The sequence below is a fragment of the Anolis carolinensis genome, chromosome 5, assembly GCF_035594765.1.
Source record: "Anolis carolinensis isolate JA03-04 chromosome 5, rAnoCar3.1.pri, whole genome shotgun sequence".
Classification (NCBI taxonomy): Eukaryota; Metazoa; Chordata; class Lepidosauria; order Squamata; family Dactyloidae; genus Anolis; species Anolis carolinensis.
In genome coordinates, this window is record NC_085845.1 from 183241354 (window position 1) to 183265933 (window position 24580).

Here is a 24580-nt window from a genome sequence, read left to right on the forward strand (position 1 = left end):
AGCCATGTGATCAGGTAGGAAGCAAACTTGGTACCAGTTGCTCTATGGGAGGAAAAAAGAAGCCACCCAATCTGGGAAGCTTAGCTCTAAGAGCTTAGCTCTTAGTTAGGATCACCAACTCCATGCTATGGAAAGGAAAACAAGTAGCATACTATGGATCAAGCAAATATATAATTCAGAAATTATACATTTACAAATTATAAATGTCTCTCTTATTTGAGGTAGGGAGTAATAGCAAATATGGTTTCTTTCCAAAAAAGTAACTTTTCCATTGCCTTATTATCTGATAGCTAAGAGATATAGAAACATCTCAGTCAGTGACAGAACAATTTCTTTGTCTCCCCCGCCCCCCGTCCCCATCCCAATTTTAAAAAGCTTAGCATGATGACTTCTTCATTTACATTCCAAAGCTACATTCCAAAAAAAGTAACTCTTCCAAGATCTGTTCCAGTTACCGCCTAATTGACCACCTTTTCCTCATGTTCTTTACACATTCACCTCGTTTGCTTCTTATCTTCTGTTCCTTTTCCCAATTTAATGCTAGGAGGGAAAAGGTAGTTCAGAAATGTGAGAAACCAGTTGAGGATGGATGTATTTTTAAACATATTTAACCTCTCAGGTGGTTTGAGTTTAAAATCTGGTTTGTCATATTTATTCGGAGTTGCTGAAAATGGAACAAGTGATGATCTTATCATAGAGAACTTTAGAGGGAAAATGAGTCACCTCTTTTTAGACCTTTCCCTACCCCCAAAGAAAATTGTTTAATTCACTGCTTCTCAAAGTTGGATCTCCAGATGTTTTGGATTACAATTCCCAGAAGCTCCAGCAAGCATAATCTATCATCGTCTGGAAGCTGAAGTACTAAACATCAAGAGAATCCAATCTTGAGCAGAACTGGTTTAATGAGTAGACTTGTGCACAGATCCATTTTAGCCAGTTTTCTTCAACTTCTTCAGCTTCTCTGGCTAGCCTTAATGGTAAGGGCCCAGCTGCCATGTTTTTTCACCTGAAACAGCCCACATGGTCACCAGGCATGGCTTCTTCTCTTCTATTTGGGTGCACATGGTGCATGGAGAGGTTGCTACGTGGGCTTTCTCTGAGATCCCTGCCTGTTGGGCCAATCAGAGCAGAAGAACACCATGACATAAGCTGTGTCTGTTTAATGGGGCGAGCCAATCCATTGCACTCCGTTGCAGCCTGGCTCTGAGAAGTGCTGTCTTGCCTTGCCCCTCACTCACAGCTCTGCCACTTTAGCTTTTGGATTGGCTTGGCTTCTAGAATTGAATCTTTTTGATTTTCCTTTATTTTCTTAATTCTTTTTATTTAGTGGGACTGCAAGTTGGAAAGTGTGGGTGAGTGGTTGGGTGGGCACGTTTAGAGACTTTGCCGAGAAAATAAAGTATCTCTTGGATGGATGTGTGTGTGTTTCTTTAGGGTGACTCTGAGCTTTGAGTCACTCTTTAGCTTCTTCCCTTCTCCCCTCTCCTTATATTTTTCTCCTCCCTCCCCTCCTTCAGAAATCACTTTTAAAAATAATAATTATTGATAATAATAATTCTAGCAAACAGCAATGCCTCATTCTCAGAAAATTACTATCTCCCTCCCTCCCTAAATTTACCACTAATACATTTTCATTCATTTGCAAAAAGTTCTCTATGTTTATATTTCTCTCTGTACATTCAGCCTTCTTAATTTCAATTAATAATAATAATAATAATCAAAATAATAAAAGGTTAGTGTTTTTAATATTAGACTGTTCAAAAGGATTGTTCCAGCAAATAAATGAATACAAAGTTCTACCTGCCTTAGACCAAACTATTATTTGCAATCTCTCTGCCTTCTTAATTTCAAATAATAAATAATATAATAATCATAATCATCATAATCATCTGGCTGCTGCTGCCTACTAATAATAATAACAACAATAACAATGCAAATTAGTAAAGCTTTGGAAGAAGAACTTGCTGTTGTTTTTTTAATTAATAAAGAAAGTGTAATAGTGGGTGAGCTGTGTGATGAGGAGGTGCATCTTTGACATTTGGCAGGAAGGAATGGTGCCTTGCCACTGCTCCTGGAGAAGTTAAAAGCCAGGGTCAGTAAGGCATACCTTTTTGGGATTTTTTTAAAAGGAGATTTTATTTCTAGAAAGAAAAAAAATACTAAAAAACAGGGGATGACTGAAACATTCTGAAACTTGGTGGGCCAGCAGTGGTAGTTGCGCCCTACAAGTGTGGCCATTTTCATAATGGCAGCCCTGAAAATGATGGGAGCCCCCCCCCCCCATTGCCGCCAATGGGCTGGATGTACAGTGTACGTGGTTCACTTTTCACAGATTTGCTTTTTCGTGGTTTTTCAATAAAATCTAAAAGAATATTATAAATCATAAAAATTACAATTTACAGCCTAAGGAAGGGAGAAAGAAGAAGCCGAAGGGAAAGAAAAGCAGCCCAAGTGGCAATGGGAGGAGAAGGAGGTGATTTATCAACACATGATTGGTTGATAAAGGCTTAAAATAGTTTATAACTACTAAAATAATGTATAAATATTAAAATAAATATAGCATCCTTACTTTGCGGATTTTCACTTATTGTGGGTAGTCCTGGAACGTAACCCCCGTGATAAGTGCGGGAACACTGTAGTCACATTTTTTGGCTGTGGACTGAAAATGGTTATTTGTCTGGCTACACGTTTTTGGGAAGTGGGTGAAAACGGAACTGCCCCCCTACCTGAATTTGGGTAGCAGATCAAGGTCCAGCTGAATGCACAAGCCTATTAATGTGTTTTAATGATGTCACCTAATGTATGCAGATAAAAATACAAATGTCCGAAACAGTGTGTACATGTAAAATGTCATACATTTTAAAAATATGTAGAAATATTTGTATATTTTGAAAAATCTGCATTAAAACACATTATTCAATGAATGATTCAATGAATGTTTCTCCATACCTCACAACCTCTGAGGATGCCTGCCATAGATGTGGGCGAAACATCAGGAGAGAATACTTCTAGAACATGGCCATACAGCCCGGAAAACATACAACAATCCTGTAATCCCGGCCATGAAAGCCTTCGACAACACAATGATTCTAATATTTGGAAAACAGCACTTAGAAATATGTACAAATTATATATAATGTCCAAATGGTATCATTTTACACAACATTAATAACTTGCAATCTGATGAGCAAATAGTGTAGGATGAACTGAGAGAAAAATGTGAACAACAGCAAAATGGATAAGTTTATCCATTCCTATATATGGTGACTCTCTTCACTGGAATTTCTTTATGATAATGGAAATACACTTCTGCATGATTATAACATATTCTAGGTTACAAACTGTGGACTGTTTCTGATTTATTTATTTACTTATTTAATTTATATTACATCTTTTTCCTAACATGGAGGCCAAGGTGGTTACAACATACGTTAAAACATCATTTTAGAGTAGATCTATTGCAAAATAGGACATGTTAGCTATGGCAATCTGAAGTCTCATTGATTTAATCAAGTCTGCTCTAAGCAGGTCCAAATCTGGATCTAAGACAAAGCTCTTTAATATATAGAGTCAAGAAAAATTACAGACCCAATTAATTTCTTGCTATAGGTCTTGCAGCATTGGGGTTATATAAGTGGATTAAGGACTGAGCACCTTAGGAAGCCGGTTTTAAAAATAAACTATTGAAAAAATTAGCAATTGGAACTAATAATAAAAAAAAATATTTCTTACCCACCTCTTGTCATGGCTTGAGGTGGGTTACAGATTACTTAAAACACATTGTAAAAATTCCACAAATATACATATTAAAATGTATTTCTATAAAATACATATTAAAATATACAGAAGAGAGATTAAACATTACACAAAGACCTGGCTTATTTTTCTATATCCATGTTGACTATTTAAACCTAAATAAAGTTATGTGCTAGGATGCTTGTTGTACTTTAGCCTAGATTTTGAACACTCACTTCACACTTATTGCAAAAGCAATTTTCTTTCTTGAGATTTGAAATCTTGAGCTAAACTGTGAGGGCAGAGGTCACAATGGCTTGTCTTTTGATGCAGCTTTGAACACAATGGAGCGTTGATTGTGGCTTTTTGGAGTGCTACTGCAATACAGATAAGAATAAGAAGAAACTGGATTTTAGAGAATTGTAATGTTTGTGAAAAAGAAAGAAAGGCAGGAAGGAGCCTGGTCTATTTTGACACGATGGAGATTGCTATGACTGTTGTAAAAGCAGTCCAAGTATCAATCATGAATGAAACATCAAAACTTCCAATTACTTCAACAAGGACAAAAATTACACCACTGATTCTGCTTACATTTCATCTTGCCAACAGTGATGATGTTTGCAACACTTGCTAATCTTTGAAAGAGGTATTGTCTCTACAAGCACACCTACGCACCAAGAAAATAATAGAATATTTCTTGAGAAATCAGCAGTAGAATTTTAATTGACTTCAGCTTCTATAAAAGAGAGTACATATGCTAATATATTTAATGGCTACACATAAAATCTTTCACACTAAGGACCCAATCTAATTTTCCTTACACTTAGCAAAGCAAGATATGTATTTTCCTGGAATGAAAGCCAGGAGGTCATAATTCTGGAAATAATGAGGCTGGAGCCCTCAAATACACATGATATTTTTGTTTTGTTTTGAGAATGTGATTTGGAAAAGCATTTATTGGGTTGCTGTGAGTTTTCCTGGCTGTATGGCCATGTTCCAGAAGCATTCTCTCCTGACTTTTCACCCACATCTGTGGAAGGCATCCTCAGAGGTTAAGAGGTCTGTTGGAAACTATTCAAGTAAGGTTTATATATCTGTGGAATGTCCAGGGTGGGAGAAAAAACCTCTTGTCTGATTGAGGTAGGTGTGAATGTTGCAATTGGCCACCTTGATTAGCATTTAATGGCCTAGCAGCCTCAAAACCTGGATGGTTGCTGCTTGGAGGAATCCTTTGTTGGGAGGTGTTAGCTGGTCCTGATTGTTTCCTGTCTGGAATTCCCTGCTTTTTGTGTGTTGCTCTTTATTTACTGTCCTGATTTTAGAGGGTTTTTTTTAATAATGGTAGCCAGATTTTGTTCATTTTCATGGTTTCCTCCTTTCTGTTGAAATTGTCCACATGCTTGTGGATTTCAATGGCTTCTCTGTGTAGTCTGACATGGTACTTGTTAGAGTGGTCTAGCATTTCTGTGTTCTCAAATAATGTGCTGTATCCAGGTTGGTTCATCAAGTGCTCTGCTATGGCTGACTTCTCAGGTTGAACTAGTCTGCAGTGCCTTTCATGTTCCTTGATTTGTGTTTGGGCACTGCGTAGGAGAAATGAAGAAACACAACCTACAAATGATATACAGACCCAGTAAGAAAATCCAACAAATGCTACATTCAGCAAAGAACATGCTGCTGTGGACAAGTCTACATAGGGATCACCAAATGTGCTGCCCAAACATGAATCAAGGAACATGAAACGTCATGAGATAATGCTCCTGGAACATGGCCATAAAGCCCGGAAAATTCACAGCAACCTATTGATTCCAACCATGAAAGCCTTTGACAAGACATTAAAGCATTTTCTAGTCATGTTGGCTGGAGGATGCTGGATGTTGTCATGTAAGAAAATAACATTCTAAACTCTTTAATTATGCAGAGGAATTGGGAGGTGGGGTGGGGAGACATCTTTGAGATGAATTGCTTTGTTGGATGCACCTCACTGAGAAACAGCAACCAGTGCTAGGCCCCATGTGGGAAGTTGAATCTGATCTGGGTTTTAATCCAGACTTCAAAGTAGATATGCAAGGCATTGAACCTATCCCCAGCTCTTCCACTGAGTCACCATGGTCATCTTGTAAATTGGAATGACTCTATGTGTATGTTTTTTCTTTCTAAAACACCACGGGACGTTAGCAAGAAACCCAGTGTAAATCACACACTGCTCTTTCTTTTAAAAATGATAGGTAGTGTAGGAATACAGCACATAACAAATAAATAGATACATAACAAATTTAGCAGTTTTGATTAGTTAGATTACTACTCATCATAAATCAATAAAACCAGAGTTGGGCATGCTGAATGAGTCAACTTCTCACTTTAAAATTGCTACTGGTATCCATTAGTTTTCATTATTTTATTCTGACGTGAAGGGACTTGATGGAGCTTGCAGGGGAAAATCCATTAGAAAACGACAACCTGTGAATGTTGCATGAAAACATAAGATGATTCCTTTCTCCTTCCAAGCTTGCCATTTTTCACTCCCACATGATAATGCCTCAGGCATGTGGATGAATGATAGCAAAGCACAACGGGGCACAAAATTCATGTACACCATGAACGTAGATTGGTACTGGGAATTATGAACCATTCTAGATGTTCTGGAACTCCTTACAATTGGCTATGCTTATAGCACTGGTAGAAATGGAAGTCAGAAACCTCTGGAGGGCTATGTGATTCCCATCTCTGGCTAGGCGAGAAATAGATTTTTTACAGCAAAAATCAAGGTTTTCTCTTAATTTCCTCCACCAAAGCAACTGTCAGGATGGATTCATCCATCATGATGGATTTTTGGCCTGGGTTGTTGGCAGCTTAGCTGGGTTATTAATAACATCTGTCTCTCACTAAACTGCTTTTGTCACTACTACTTCCCTTCATATCTCATCATAAAAATGATATCAAGCATTATCAGGATGTGTCACTTTCAAGGCAAACAAACATTAATTACCTTGGTGAATTGAGCTAGAAGAATAAGACAATCAAACCAATATGAGTTAGCTATTTTTTACTGGGAACAAGCCAAGGCCACCAGCAAATGTCTCTCTCTGTCTTGGATGTTGATAATTTCACTAGAACTTAGCAACATCTTGAACTTTCTACAAAACCCGAAATGACTCATAAAAACAACTAGATTAGTTCTCTGGATATAACCTTTAAGCATGACTGCTATAAATACTGATCTGTCTCCAATGGAATCCATGGGAACATTGATTGATGGTCAGGGATTTTGGGAGTTATAGTCTAATGCATTTGATGGAGAATGCATTTGATAATGTAAATATCAAGAAGAGAGAAATAATGGGAATAATATGATAATAAGAAGGATGTATGTGATGGATGACATCTTATGAGATACAAACAGAAAAACTTCTAAACTCTGACAAATACTAAATGTTGGTGAAAGTTACTTGCTCTACTCATATCTTCCTCTACTCTTGTAGGTAAATAAATATTTTATGTATCTTTGCTACTCCATTTTTTAGGTGCATATAGAACAGACTACAGTAAATAATACTCTTGGAGAAAAAGCTCCTGTGTGGAATAAAAGTTTACGAAAATATTCAAACTTTCTGTCATCTTCATCAAGAAAGAGTAATGCTGTCTTGTTGAAGCTGACAAATTGAGAAAACCATTAAACTACATAAGATTTTTCAGATTTTGAACATTTTGTGAAAAACATTGTTTGAATAAGAAACTAGGGACCTTCGTTGGAAACATTTCAGTCAATGGAGATTATTTTGCTTTTTCAATAGAAATTATCTCATGCAACGCTTAATGCCAAATCTTACAAATGAATATAGCTATTTTCCTTAATATCTTTTTCGTAGTAGATGGGCTTTTTAAAAAAATACTTTTCAGTTAGAAATGAGAGTGGCAGAATGTATAGGACGCAAAAATTGTTTGTTACGTCTTTGCCTCAAAGAAAATCTGCCCGCTACTCAAAACAAAGGAGATGCTTTATGCACTCCTGTTTTTTTGTGTAAGGCTGTGGGCATTTGTTGTGGAAAGGCCTTACTTCTATAACCACAATCACTTTTGTGAACATGGGGGCATTCACATCAAAGTTCTATGTCAAATAAAAACATGAAATACACAAAGCAAGATAAATCAGCAGGAGGCACATAACAGACTCCAAACTAAAAGCTTTTGTATCACCTGACTGAGATGAAAAAACACAAGAACCGTCAAGCACTAAAAATGAGTTCATCAGATGCCTGAGAAAAACAAAAGCTATTTGTTTGGTGCCTCCAAAGACCATAAGATAGGTGCTAGATAAAACTTTCTGGGTGTTTTTACTCCAAAGATAAGGCATCACAGAAAGTTCTCCCTATATTACATTCAGCAGTGATATCTGAATAAGGACGGTGAAAGATGATGGTAGGATATGGAGAAACCTGGAAATAAACTGTGATATTCTACAAGGCCTCAGTGTTGTATTTGAGTGCACCAAACATGACAATGCATTAATTTCAGAAAGTAATTAGCCAATAGTCATTTTGGGAGATTCACTAAGTCAGTGTGGCGTAGTGTTTTGTGTGTTGGACTACAACTTTGGAACTCAGCTATGTAAACCCTTTTCCTCAGAGGAAAACAAAGGCAAATGCTTTCTGAAGAAAAAGTGCCAAGAAAACTCTGTGATAGAATTGAATTAGGATCACCATATGACCCAACATACAACATGGACAATTGAGATTTTGTAGGATTTATACAAGTCTTGAATTCTCCAAAATTTCTATTGAAACTAGGTCATACATGTGTGAATAAAAAGGAAAATTCTACTATTTGGTCAGAAGTGTTTTTTTTTATTAAACCTACAGTTTTAAACCTAGGCTCAAAAGCAAGGAATTTCAGAATGAATGACTCACTGCTGCCTGATGATATAGCTTATTCCAAGATAAAGAAGGAATGATTGACTTTGGTTTCTGAAAAAGCTAAGTTTTCTTTTTTGCTTAGACAAATTGCAAAAAGATTTTCCTCAGTTAACAATAGAAAATAAGAACATAGCAACACGACAGTCCCTATATGAGTGAAGTTGGAGATTAATTTTTGATAGTACATTCTGTTTTGTGTGATTTCTAAGCCAAAGAAGCTTCCTACCCCAAAGATATTACAAGATAGATTTATAATAGAAGATTGTGCATGTAAGTTTTAGTGACAGGTTCAGTAAGAACAGCTGTGACAAACAACAAAAAGGACAAGTGGAAATGTCATTAATAACATTGGATGAACTCAATCCAATATACTCTCTTGGACTTTGCTGCTTAATAATAATAATAATAATAATAATAATAATAATAATAATAATAATAATAATAATAATAGTAGATTTATTTGTACATAACAACACAGCACACATGCACATTAATTCAAAGAGTTTGTGATTCGTCTCTGAATATCGGGGTCTTCCCAAGGGCCTCAGATATTAGAGGTATTTTTGCAGAATGTGTGCAGTTCCAAGAAGTGCTGCATTCTATAGCATGCTTTGTCCAAACTAAGGCATTTCCAGTGCTTTTCGAAATTTCTTGGAATGCCTCCAAGCACACCAACTACTATTGGTACCATTGTTGTTCTCTTTTGCCATAGTCATCCAATTTCAATTTGCAAGTCCTTGAATTTCGTGATCTTTTCCAGCTCTTTGCCCTCTACTCTACTATCTCCTGGTATGTCTATAATAAAAGCATATTTCTTTACCATAACCATTATATCTCATATGTTATCTGGAAGGTGTTTATCTGTTTGGATTCTAAAATCCCAGAGTATTTTTGCATCCTCGCTTTCCATGGTCTTTTCCAGCTTGTGCTCATACCAGGTTTTACTGTAGGGTAGACCATAGGTTCCAGTGCACTATTGCTGCTAGCCTATTGTGACATTCAGTATAGTCACTCTGGGCTATTTTCTTGCAACCGCAAATGAGGTGCGGTTTTACTGCAGGGTAGGCCATAGGTTCCAGTGCACCATTGCTGCTAGCTTATTGTGCTGTTCAGTATAGTCACTCTGGGCTATTTTCTTACAACCGCAAATGAAGTGTTCCATCATTCTCTTTGCATAAATGGTACCTTGGGTCATTTCAATTCTTGTTTTTATTGCATTTGTTCATAAGGCTTGTTCTTGTGCAGCAAAAATCAGGCCTTCAGTTTCCTTTTTTAGAGTTCCCTTCTAAGCCACTCCCATGTTTTCTTGCTGTCGACCTTCTCTTCAATGTTCTTAAAATACTGCCCATGGAGTGGCTTGCTTAGCCACTGCTCTTTTCGTGTTGCAAACTGTCGGGCTCTGTACTCTTCTTTTGATTCTTTGGCTTTCAACATCTCAGACTTATGAACTTCTTTCAATGCTGGCTCATGGCTTTCTTGGAATATTATTATTATTATTATTATTCTTGGAATATTATTATTATTATTATTATTATTATTATTATTATTATTTCCACAGCACTATGCAAGTGCTGTCTGTAAGCCACTTTGAGTCCCCCTTGGGGTAGAAAAAGGAGGGATATAAATATGGTAAATAATAATAATAATAATAATAATAATAATAATAATAATAATAATAATAATAATAATTTCTTAGCTGTTTCTCCTCATGGCTTGAGGTGGATTACAACATAGCTAAAACACATAATCATTATATAAAATACACATATTGAAACTTATTTCTACAAAATACATTTACTGAAATACACCAAACAAAGATTAAAATATAGTGAGTTTAAAATTCATGATTAAAACTGGTTGAGAAGGCCTGCCAGAAGAGATAGGTCTTCAGATGTGTTTTAAATTCTGACAGCTCATTTAGCTGTCAGATCTTTCAACATTCTTGGAGTATCTGATGAAAAGGTCCTCTGGCTGAAGCACCTGATGATTGTTGAGCTTTGTGGAAAAACTGAAATATGGGTACCAATAAATGGATTTCACCAGAGATCACCAAGTGGTGTATGCAATTGGAATCATGATTCAAAGAGAATGGAAGTTTCATATTCTTCATCCGTGCATACAAGGTCAAATTATCTCTATTGTTTTCTGCCCCCATGGCAAGATTTCTGTGTAGTTCTCAATGGATATTTGTACTTTGCACAGAAAACATGCTTATGAACTAAATTTGTATCTCATGCAAGAATTTGTATCTCATACAAGAAACACAATTTCTGTTCAAAAAGATTTCAGTGTAAAATAATTCCCTGGAAGATGTTAGAAAATCTTAAGAATCACATAATTTCTCTTCTTGGAAGAAGTTTCCTGGGCATCAGGGAACTCATGATCCTGCCAGGCCAACGATTGATATATATATGATATATATACAGGACAGATTAATGAGTGCTTTGTAAATGCAGTGCACAATCCAAGTCAAATTCTTATCCATGCAGTTTGCACTAGTGTAGCGACATGACAAAACAAAAGGTTGTGCGAAACAGGCTGCTGAAATTTCAGTCAAATATGTTGACGCAGCAAGTTTTTGTTCAATGTCACTGCAGCTAACTCAGCCAACAGCAACAAAATAAGTCTTAAAATCTCCCTCTACCTACTTTTCTTTTTAAAACTGAGTGTCTGAAAACCAAACCTTATGCTTTTTGCACTTCATTCATCAACATAAACAAGAAATGCCTCCATGATTAGAGTTTAGCTGGCAATTGCACTGATAGTTCCTGCATCAGAATAATATCCAGCTCATTCTCTCGGAGAGTATAATAGCTCTGCATTGCTAACAATAGTTAAAAAATGGTTTAGTCAGTAAATGGAGTGGAAATCTTTCAAGGACAAAGAGTTATTGCAAAGTATGAAGGGAGCTCATAGCAAAATCAATACTATCAATTGCTCTTTGTCTCCTTGGTTTGGATATTGACCCACAAATTTGACATTTGTGAGGAAAGGAGGGTTATCTCTATGGGTGGAGAAATGTTATTGGTGGTCATTGAAATTACCCAATTTGCAACTCTCCAGACATTTTGAGATATCCTGGACCCGAGCTATATAGCATTTTAGAGTTTGTTGTGCTTTGTGTTTGGATATTAAGCCAGTGCTGGTGGAACTGTTGCATCAAATGTGCATCCAGTTGCAGTTAACAATCTGGTTGAACTTTTTTGACATGTTTAAGATTTTGGGCACTTTTCAAACACAGCCTCAAGTTGAGGACATTATAGTAATCCAAATAGGATGTAATAATGTGTGCAACCCAATGGAATATGCACCTCAAAAATGGGTAAATAAGTTTAAGAATTTATCGTGATGACAAAAAATGCACACAGAAAATGCATTCAAAATGTCTCACAAGTAAGCAGATCTCAACTAAAGGTATGATGGAAATCCATGTGGAAATTAGATAAATGCAAAAAAACCTACTTTCTATTTCTAGGTTTCCTTCTATTCTTGACAAGCCCTCAAGATGACTGATCCTTCTCCCCTTTACTATATGCCAAAATGCTCTTTGAATATTTGTTGTTTGCATCTGATATTGAAGTGGTAGACAAGGCCACTATGATTTCTTCTACCTACCTTTTTTTAGTCATGGCAAATAATTAAGGAATTGTGATGTTCCCTCTCTTGGATCTAGAATTTCATGTAGCTTCAAATGGGACCCAAAATAATGGTGAATACTTCGGCTACTGCTAGCTATACTACCTTTCCAAACAGAAGGGGGAATCTGTACAAAGACTGGCTTTCAAAAGATTGGAGAGAACATCAAGATTTTTCTTAACCTAGATGCTCCCAAATTGTAAGAAACTTCATAACTTCCTGACTGAGGGTGGGGGGCAGAGGAAATTATAATTCCACTAGACCCGAACAGGAAAAGATGTTTGTTATCTTTCTTAATAGCATGCAGGACAATTAAGCACGAAGCCCACAAGCTGTTCAGTGAGCTCTCCCCCTCCCATCCCCACAGCTGCTTGTTCCATATGGCTTACATACAGAGAAAGGCCTCATGAAGAAATGCCTCTGTCCCTATAGCCTTATGTAAGTAAGGGAAGGGAAGGGAAGAAGGGAAAAAAGAAAGAAAGAAAGAAAGAAAGAAAGAAAGAAAGAAAGAAAGAAGGAAAGAAAGAGAAAGAAAGAAAGAAAAGGGAAGATAAGAATTTTTAAAATTATCCAAAAGTGGTCAAAAATATGTTTCTCATATCTCAAGAAACTCTGGTAAGAAAAATCCTAGACTGAGAATATTAATTTTAAGACACACAAAATTCTATTGTGAGCACATTCTAATTCAGTCTATTTCTGCATAAGAGCAGTGTTTTCTGCACAAAATACACTCATTGCTCCTACTAGAGGCATGGATCTGAATTTCAGAACTGAACCCAAAAAAGAAAAAAAAATGAGTAATTTTGGGTATAGACATTCTTTGTCAAATCCAATTTCAAATCAATCTGTGGAATGTTTGCTTCTTAACAATTGTATTTATTGGATCCAATTCTGAATCAAACAGAATAGTAACCTGCCCACCCACTTTTTGTCCCAATTTTTCTATGAACAGGAGTCATTTTCTCCGTGATACAAGTGAGCAAAGAGCATTTGTTTTTGCAACAACAATCTTACTTCTTGCAGTCCTAATTTTCAACCTAATCGAGAATCCTTGCCCCTTCCCACTCCATGAATATCCAAAGAAAGAGAAATTCCCCTTTAGAGGTTATCTTTGCTGCACTATGCTACAGATCAAGTTGGAGAGACAGAGCCTTCTGGCCAGGCAGATGAAGTGCCCATAAATGGAGGTGAGCTCATCAGCTGTTAAGCTTCAGTGATAAGCTTATCTCTTGCTAACTGCTGCGCACGTCCACTGCTCAAGTGAAATGGCCTGGAAAGGGAAGGCATGAGAATGATGAATGGCAGCAGAGTTTATGTTGTACATCTTATCATGCCAAGTTGAGCTCAGGAGATTATGCTGTGATTTCCACTGTTGGGGAAGGCATAAGGATTGAACCTGAGAATACTTTTAAAGGCTGACAGAGGTTGTCTTCCACTTTGTTCTACTGTAAGTACAGGGGACTTGATTTCGACTTGCACATGTCTGTCAGCCTGGAGGCTTGAACCATCATCCCCATCTGGATAAGAGCCCCAGACCTGCTGTTTCAAGAGATATATTAAATTAAGATAATGTCCTGAAACAACAAAGAAAAATACCAATTCATGCAAATTATTGAAATGAATTCAACTCCTCATGGCAAGAATAATATTAGCCCAGAGCCAGTGAATTTGTGGGCTTGTCTACATGGACTAAAAAAAACCTTGCTCCCCTTGTAGGCACTATGAACCTGATGCATGACATCTATGGCAATTCATTTTCAATGCATTTCTTTGGGCTTTAATCTGCTTTAAAAAACCTTGCATTTTGCAGAAAATCCAAATTTTTAGGCATGTGGTTGTTTCTCTATGTGGCATTTCTTCACTGTGTTTTGGGTTAGTGGAGGTTGGTGGGAAGTGAGCAATCCCACTAGGAAGTGGATCTTCCCTGGGTTAATTTTAATGAAAGAAAAAGAGAAGATTCATGTGTGCAGATACTTGCATGTCAGTATCTCAGTATTATCACATCCCCATTTAACAGAAACTATGTCATGCATGATGGGGTGAAAAGAAGAGCAGTCACAGCCATGTGACCAAAATAATGCAAAGGATTAAAAACCTTTCTGTTGAGGTGGCTTAAGGATTAGGTTTGGGGGCAATGAAAAGGGAATGGCATTGGCAGATATATCTGCAATGGTGTTCTAGTGATGGAGGATCTTCATTGTTGTTCGCTGCACAGAAAATGTCAAGAAGCCTTTTTCAATTTGAATATTCTTTCCATCTGTGTTGTTTTCACTAGGTGCATTTTGGAATAATTCTTGAAATAGTCACTTGAAGGTTCAAATCTTTTTGTCTACTTATGCAAGGCTTATATGACCAAGCTGTCCCATGTGCATATCGTTAATTCCAATTTTTATGTTTAGAACCTCTTTCTTTCTTTCTTTCTTTCTTTCTTTCTTTCTTTCTTTTTTGCATTATTTCTGCCTTGGCTACCAAATTTTCTGTTAAAGAAATTCTGGCCAGAATCACATTTGTTTCCTTACTAGATGTATACCTGTGGCACTTGTATTATTTACTAAGCTCCTGTGGCCTCAGATTAGAAATATTTTTAAAGGAGCTGCTTGATTAGTCAGTTAGAGCACATACTGTTCATATCACAACGCAGCAGGCGCCAGCTGCGATGAATTACCCTGCTAACCGCAATCCATATGCTGTGAAATTCCATAACAATTATCATTTTTATATGTCGCTACAAGGCTTGGCTACCTTAATTTGGAGGCAAAAGGGACCCAGTGATAGGTATGAATACATTGTACACCTGAGCCAAATCTAAATAGAATAAAAATAATAAAGACAATACAATTGAAGAATAATAAAAAGATACAGGTTAGGTTCGTTTTCTAAATGAGCCCTAAGCTCATTGCAGTAGTAGACCAGGGGATCCAGGATTCAAAATAAGATAAAGAAGACTGGGTGCTTAGTGACCTTGACTGATGTAGGAAAATGTTTGACATATTCAGTGCCTGATGCTAGGAGAAGTTAGATTGTACCTGCTGAAATTCTCCTTTTTGTACCATCAGGAGTACAGTTTCTTATTTGTATCTGGCTATTTTATCTAATCTATGACAAATGAATATAGTGCCACTAGTATGACCAGTGGTCATCCTGGCTGCAGGTGGTAGTAGTGGTGTTGAGGATAGTAGTCCAAACAATAACTTTTCCAAACTCTCACCCAATTATTCCAGGGGCAACTGGTGGCTTTCCATGTTTAGGATTGGGTGAATTCACTCAGGATTGTATTATTCATACTGAACAATTTATCCAAAGAACTCATTATCTTTTAGGAAGATTTTTAAAGTATGGAATAAATCCTAGAGTTAATTCATTACGCAACTAGAATAGGAGCCACCAGTTCCATCTGGTAGGTTAAAGTCTAGCAAAATTCTAGAATGCGCCTAACATTGGAGCTATAAGGTCCCTCTGAGAAATTAGAGCATACACTTTGCAATGGAAAGCCTCAAATCCCTGTATTTTCCAGCTGGTAATATAAATAATACACATGCTCCTGAGATGGATATCTAAGAGCTGCAGCCAGGCATTGTTTGCACATGAACTTCCTTGAGCTTTCAACTAAGGGAATGACAGTCTGATCCTACTGCCAGTTTGAAACAGCCAATGAATCGATCAAATCTATATATGTACCTGTTTACCAAATTAATAACTAATTCAACAGGTCTATTCATGTTTGAAAATATGAAGATGCAATAAACTTCTCTCCCATTAAAAATCATGCTGCATGCAGGCTCTTTCTTTCTTTCTTTCTTTCTTTCTTTCTTTCTTTCTTTCTTTCTTTCTTTCTTTCTTTCTAGAAGTGCAATCTGAAAAAATTGATCATGGAATATTATCTTTTCCATTTTTCAGGATTGTTTTTCTTACAGCTCCAAAATTTCAACAAGAATATACATATTTAACTATCAGTAAGATCCAAGTGAACCTATTTTGAATATATATCTGCAATGACATCAGCAGCAGCAACAACCGCAAGAACAAACTGTTTGTCTTGCTACTGCTATTTCCTTCAACTTTTCCACATTTGCCATAGGGCAATCATGTCATCCTCAATACCAATATATTATTATTACTGTTAGATTGTCATGTTTTCTGGATTATCTTTAGCCCAACACTGTCTTGACATTTGAATCAGTGGCAGGCATGTTAGTACAGAGCTTATCTATGTCCAGCTACATCTATATCAGCTGTCACTATAAATATATGGCATACCACTGATCATCTTAACAAACTATTTTCCTTAACTTCACATCCTGAGATATTATTGACTAATAATCCTCAACAATGATTATGATTATGGGAGTCACAGCCCCAAAAATATGGGGACCCAAGGTAGATGAAGCCATCATTGTCTTCAATAATATAAAGTACGTTTCGACTTATCCATGGACTCAATCCACTGTGTCACTCCAGAAGCATTTCTCCTGGAAGAGTTTGTGAGTCTCTCTGGGTCCTCCTGTGTGATTCTATGATATTCATCCAACCCTCGCATACCATAGAATAACACTAGAGGACTCAGAGATGTCCACAAATTGAAGTGCTTGTGGGCCTCTCTATGTTCTCCAGTTTGATTTCATGGTATTCTTTTAATCCAAGAAAACCATACAATTGCTCTGAAGGATCTAAAGAGTCACAAAAATGAAATTTTGTGGGGCTCTCTAGGTCCTCTATTCTAGGGTGTGCTTCTGACTCAAGCATAGTCAAAATATAGGGTTCACTATTTTCTGTGGTTTCAAAGACCCACCAGATTTGTTTGGATATTGAATCATATTCCCCCATGAATATGGAGATTGTATGGTATAATAGAAGGATGAAACTCTTCACAATCTTCATCCTTATATGCAGGAATGAAGATTTTCTATACTATACACTCTACTGCACACGATTTGGGAAAAGGAGGTGATATTAATTTTTAAAATCCTGCATAGTTCTTGTATGAGTATTTGTCTGCATAGAAGGATACATTGTTTTACTGAACTAAATATACTTTGTACATGCATAAACTGGAAGCCACAATTTCTGTGCAAAACGAAATTTCCTGTACAGGAAGCAAGATTCCTGAAAAACACAATTTTTCTGTGGAAAAATAAGGTGCATTTCTGCACAGACAAATGCTTATCAAAGAAGAAACACCTTTGTGATTGGGTTTCCTGAGGTTCAGAAAAACTCTTTTTTTGTCCTGGAAATGAACACAGTTGCCCCTTCACATTTGCAAGCTTATCTTTTAATTATTCATGGATTTGATTAATATGTACTCTCTAGGAATCTCTAAATTATCCAGAAATTGACAGTAGGCTTACATTGGAGAATTCTGAGCTTTCTAAAGCAATGTTATCTGAGGTAAAAAAATAGCATTTTTGAAATCCATGGTTTCCCCACTTTCATGTGGGTATTGCAGCCCTAACTCCAGTGAATGTGGAGGGATGTGTAGTAACAAATATTCATCCCAACCCAGTTATAATGCAGTGAGACATTTAGGCATTATGGGAAAATGGGGTATTACAATGTCTTCTTAGTTTTCATCTACAAAATTGTTGGAAAGGATGCGGTTACTTTAAGTATTGCCTGTATTCATGCACCACTTTTCAGTTGACGAAATTCCAAAGCAGATTAAAATATCAGGCACTGTAATCTCTTTACAATACATAAAACCATTGTTATAGATGAAGCATTGCAGAGAGGGATAAGGGACGCTAGAGAGACACAAGCCCACAGAGGAGGTCGAGGGTTGCCTGCATATTTAAATGACTGAAACTTTCACTTCCCTGAGTAATATATCAAAATATAGTTAGGCTTTGTTTTTTTTTTGGAGAGGTTTTGACATTCCTGTGAATTTTAAAATATGTATCTTTTTTTAAAAAGATTAAATATTCATGTTAAGATAAAGTTCACCCTGGGGAATTCATGAAGGCATTCTCACCTTTTCAACTAATGGCATTAACATCGTTTAGAAGTCTTTCTCTTGATTTGTTGTCATGGAGTGGGGTGGAGTTTGTTCATTTCCCTATTCATCCTACATTCTAAACTGTTAGAGTTTTCCCCTACTCTTGCAAACTCACACACTTGATTTCAACATTAAAAGCATCATTTGACAACATAAAAAATACACATGACAGAAAAAATAAATAAGAACAGCCATTACCGATCAGGCCAAAGGCCTATTTATCTAGTCTAAACCCACACTTCAGTGGCCAACTGGTCACTTACAAGAAACCCACTTAATAGGCAAGTATTCTAGAACTTACAGATGATAATTTCCCTGAAACAATTAGTAGTTATTGATAGCCTTGTTCTCGTGAATGTGTACAGGTCCTTCTAAATGCCTTCCAGATTGATGGACATTACAATAGTCGGAGGCAGGACATTTCACTCCTTAGCTATGAGCAGAATGAAGAAGTACAGTGGGTCTTGGAATCCACTACGGGCTGTTTCCAGGTTCCCCCATGGATATCAACATTTGTATATGCTCAAGTCATATGGCATGTGCTGGCATAGTAAAGAGCATTTCATATATAAAATGGCAAAATCAGGGCTTGCTTTTTGGACTATTACAAAAATATTTGTGGATGGTTGAATCTGTGGATACAGAATCTATGGATATGGAAGACAAACTCAACTTCCTTTTATCTGTTCTGAATTGTCACAACTCAAGGGACATTTCAGAGCCCTCTATCCAGAATGGCTAGTGGTCATACATACAGAAGGACACTAAGAATTGAAGCCCACAACATTTCCAAGTTCTGGATGACAGTGGAAGAAATGTTGTCTTTCTATTGGCTTTCTCCAGATTATAAATCATATTACACAGTTATAAATGCATTCATTTTTATCATTTTGTTGTTGCTGCATTCTTTCACGTTGTTTCTGAGTCTTGGCAACCCTATTGAAGTCATTTTCTTGACAAGATTTGTTCAAAGGGGGATTGTCTTTGGCTTCCTCCTGAGCTGAAGATTTGCCCATAGTCACCCCGTTGGGTTTCCATGGCTAAGCAGAGATTCAAACACTAGTCTCCAAAATTCTTTTCTAATGCACAAACAACTGCCCCACAATGGCTCCCTTTTTATACTTTAAATATATCAAATTCGCTGCTCGCTCACACCTACCATTGCATCCTCCCATTGGCATAACCATATAATGCATACAAAATAATCTGTACATTCTTTGCTCCACCCCTAGACCATCTGAATATGAAGCAATTTTGCTATGGTGTCCAGCAAGACATAACTCCCCAGGAACACACTTCTTGACTGTTTGTAAGTATCAGTCACTTGATGCAGGCACTTACCCCAGCACAGCAGTATGCTAATCGAGCACTCCAGAGTGACTAATGCACTGGCAGTACTCTGCGTGGTTAGCACCCTCTTGCCTTTCACAGTCATTACAGGCAATTTGAAGTGCTCAGAGAAACAAATGGCCACTCAGTCAGCTGCTCATCCTGAACCGATTTTTGTAGCACATAGAATGTCACTGAAAAAGTATTGAATCTGAGACCGTATCATTCTTTTAAAATTGCACAATTGTATTGCAATAAATACAGCACACTGGAATAAATCCTATTGGATTTATGTAAGTCTTGACATAATATCCAGCAATTGAGTCCATAGGTCTATTCTAGTGCAAATTTAGTCAGAGCCCCTCCCACCATGTACTTTTCCCTCCATTCCAAATTTGGTCAAAGAAAGAGAAAAGCCTTCTCCATGGGGAAAAAATCCCCAAAGATATTTGGAAGAAAAATCAATATGTGGGGAAAGACAAAACTATGGTTAATAGCAAATCCTATTGAAATTACCACAGAATTTACTATAAAATATTGCTGGAGGACTTGGGAAATTCCTAGTGATGTATCTTCTCCAGGAATTAGCTAGGTTGTCCAGTGAGATTCTATGGTCACTTCCACCAATAGAATTACCCGGATGAGCAAGAAAATTCCTGGAGAGGACCCATTTTGTTGGATGTATGTAGAGGAAATAGAGTACTTGTTCTGTGGGTATAGGGAGGGGGGTCATTCTTTATTTCAATGACATGCTAGTGTCAGGCTGGTCCTATGTGGGCAATGGTTCAATAGGTGGGAATGTGGAAGGCTTCCTGTGTCTTTAAGTTCATCCTCTGATTTATAGTTACCCATTCTCCTCCTCCTGCAAAACTCACAAATAGCATTTTCCAATTAAGAGAGATAAACAACCTTGCAACAATAGGTTTCATCCTACACATTTGACAGTTGCAAGCATAAAGAAACAGTCACCTCTCATCCCTCCATGATGAATGACAACTGTTGACACTGCTTCTTTTACAAAGCTCCAAAAAGTACAGATGGCATGGTTGGCCAACCATGCTTTACAAAAGGAGACAACAAAAATAGATGAGACATGAGGCTGAGGGTTCACTATATAATAAGGGCCCCAATCTTCTTGGTTGGCTACAACTAGAGAAGACCCATTAAATCACCGTTGAATGCAAAGTATGAGATTATCCATTAAATCTATGAGATATATCTATACAGTTTGATCTCTGTATCTATGAGAATGGTGGCTGGGGTTTCATCTATCCACACTTAAGAAAATATGCATTTTTAGGTTTTCTAGCATGGCTCTCTAGTATTTGTGGGTTTTCATTTAATTAGGGTTCACTGTTGTATGTCCCCACATCAAGTCCAGGAATGTATCTTTTCAAATACGGGGGTTATACTGTATATATTGCTATAGTTAAATCCTATAGTGCCAGTGTGTCTACTTTTGTTGAGGCTACCAATAAGACTGAGACCACTGTAGAAGTTCTCACCTCACTTTCAGCCCCTGTGAGAGTTGGATTTTGAAAAATTTGGCTTGTTGTGAAAACAAGTTTCAGTTGAGACACCTTTTCCCCTTGCTAACTCTTTCAAGAGTGAATTTTCCTTTTGAGGGGTAGATTACTCTCACTTCCTATTGTCTCATCACCATTCTTAACTATGAGTAGTTTGTAAGTCAGATGTTTGTAACTTAAGGACGGTCTGTATATGGCTCTCTCTCTCTTTACAATTTATCATTACAACAACCATTTTATGTATGCCAGTAAGGGAGGCAGTGACTGCTCCAGGGTGATTTTATGGGCCAGAAGAGGGAGTACGAAAACCTGGAACTTTTGACACTCTAGTCTAGCATGTTAATCTCAGCCATTCTGGATTCAAGTCTAGATCTGCTCTGCTGTTCTACATTTTGTTTTCTCCATGCCACTGTCACCACCAATCTTAGCCATCCATAGAGCTGTATCTGAGCTCCTAGCCATCTTATAGGTCAAGAAGCTGATATCAGAAAAATTCATTCCCTTTCCCTGTACTTATAAATGCAAGGTGCCAGTGTCCACTCTGTTAAGGATTGTATATGATGTTAAATACAAGCTCTTATGTCCACCTGTGAACCAAAGTCACTCTGCAGGATAATGATGTGCCACTCAGCTTTGTAGAACAATTAACAGGATCTTTACTGACTTCAAAATGATCAAACAGATCAATAATATTTACAATAGTCTCTCTGATTGCTTACAGAGAACAGTAGGAATAAATTGTCCTTTTAAAGTCCATAGAATTGTCTCAGTGCCTTAGAAATAACAGGGCCTCTGAGAGCTGGCAGCTATCTTCTCTCCTGGCTGTTTCCAGTCAGCATACACACACTCACTCTGAGGTAAAAACCTGCTCAAATCGGTTCCCCAGTAGCATGGCAGAGAAATTGACCAATCAGATTCCTAGCTGTTCGCAGGTGCAGCCAATCAGCTTCTTAACGCGTACTTTTCCAGCTAACCCATCCATAATGATGTCTTTACAAACCACAACACACTCTGTATAGTGGATCGGTCCAAACTGAATCCGGTTCCACTGTCTATATTGCCTTAAAGATGTAGGATACTCCAGAGTTTCCAGGATATTCTGGTGAATCTTCTGACTTAGCCCAAAATGAGGCAATTTTTTTCCCAACAAACAAACAGATCCCCATGATACTCACTAGAAGCCACAATGGATCGTGGGGATCTAGGGTATGCCCCAATGTCGACAAATCCTCATTCTATTTGCAGTGCTTTTAAATTTAAGTGAGATTATTAAACTCAGAATTTAGCAAAAGTACATCAATTGGTGCTCACAATGTACTATAAAATGGCAACATCTTGAATTTTAATTTTGATCACTATCATTTAAGTATTGACACAAACCTTTTCACGAATTCAACATTTAGAAGCTTTAAATGGCTATATGAAGTTTAGACATTTTCAAATGTCACTTTTGAAACATTTGAAATTCAGGTGAGTCTTTTTTTCCATTAAATACCTTTAAATATAACACTTGCTGGTGTGTGTTTAAACCTGCAGTGTCTGGTATACAGGCTTCCCCCATCTTTTGACACCTCTTTCTGGCTCTTGCAATGCTTGCAAATTTCACAAATGTTCAATTAATTTGACAAGGGGTCTGCTCTTTTATAAGTACTTCTTGCCCATGAAGCTCATTTGGAACTGTTTGCATGCATTTTCATGATCCCAAGGCTTGCCTATGGAACGAGTGGACCCCTCCTTGAATTATTTTTCAGCAGCAGGCAAAAGCTATTTTAACTTTATCATGCACTCAAAAATGAAATATAGTGTGCTATTTCTTTACAACAGGCAAAATGCATTTGCAGCCTAAAAGAACATGGATTCTATTTTTCAACCAATTCTCCTTTCTGATAGTGCTCCGGTACCTAACTCATCAGATAAACAGAACCTTCCCATAAATATAAATCAGGTATTGTTCAAATATGTTTCTGAATTAATCCAATTTATAATCCAATGTTTTCATGAAAAACATTTGAACCAAAAAAAGGGCGGGTGTGATGAATGTGCACTTTGAAAGTTATATTTTGAAACTTTTAACATTTCAAGTTTGTTGGTGTCTCTGAACCACTTGATTGTGGAAAATTTCAAATATGGCACTTCATGAACAGCTGTCAAATATTAATTTTTATTGCATATTCCCTGTAAAATGTTCTCAAACACAAGTACCCATCAAATGCCATCTATCAGATGCCTACAATTTATTGCATATGAGCCATTCAATATTGTCAGCTATATCACAGAGATGGATTTAAAATAGAAACTCTAGCCACTGAGGAATATTATGCATGTTTGTTGTTTAGTTCATCACATATACTACTTCAATGGGGGATTTTCATAACTGGCATCCTTTAGTAGTAGGAATGTCCCCAATGATCAATTAAAACTTTAGTTCTAGTACCCATACACCACCCACAGCATTTAAACAACAGTAGACTACATCAGTGATTCTCATCCTTTGGTCTTGCAGATATTTTGGACAGACTCCCAGAATATCCAGTCACTGCCAATATTGGTTACTTCTTATGGGAGCTGAAATCCCAAACATCTGGTGGATCAAAGGATGAGAAATACTAGTTTAGAGAAAGAAAGAGAGACAGGGATGTCATATACATACAGATTAATTAAACCTAAAAGTAACCATGTTTGGGGGAAAGCCTTCTGGAGATTTTAAAAGTAATCCCAAATATAACAAACACATTTGGATTATGCTAAAAATGTTTGCTTCTGATATTAATTTCATCTTTAATGACATACATATCAATTAAATGTAATAGTATCATGTGGTCTTTTTGAGTAGAGATATTAATTTATCTCAGAGTTGGGCAAAGTGCAGATGGTGGGTTGCATGTGGATTTTTGGACCTTTAATATTGGTCCTTGAAACCTCTCAAAAAACTTCTCCAGCAATTAGCCTCACAAAAAAAATTTTGGGGGGCCAATTTTGAGTACTTTTTATGTCCCTAAATGGTCCAAAATCTGTCTTTTAAAATGAAGTGTTTTCTTCCTAAAATCATGCAAAGTCCCCCCCCCCCCAAAAAAAAATGACAGCTAGAAGTGGCATCATATCACTTAGGGTTTGCTGAAACTCAACCTGCCATGCAGAAGTGGTCCCCCACTCCATGTAGCTGCTCACTCTGATTTAACTAGATCAACTCTCTGTTGTAGTTTTCATAAGAGCTTGTGGACATATCTCAGGATCCTCAACATGCATGATCACTATGTTGGCAGAGGGATTATGGGAACTGCAATCAGAAATAACTTTTACATGCTTTGTTTTTTATGGAAGTATTAAACTCACATCTGGACTTACTATTCCAGACCGCATATGTCTGTGTCTATATCTGGGAGAGACCCATAAGTAAATGTTCTCCTCAATACATATACAAAGAATGTACAGAAAAACCTAATGTTCAAGAG

At 37.1% G+C, this 24580-nt stretch overlaps 1 protein-coding gene across 3 annotated transcripts in view; it reads right to left on the bottom strand.

Annotated features, from left to right (window-relative positions):
* chrm2 (cholinergic receptor muscarinic 2) overlaps window positions 1-24580 on the bottom strand; it is a 200715-nt gene that overhangs the window by 70697 nt on the left and 105438 nt on the right. The gene's annotated exons all lie outside the window — the stretch shown is intronic.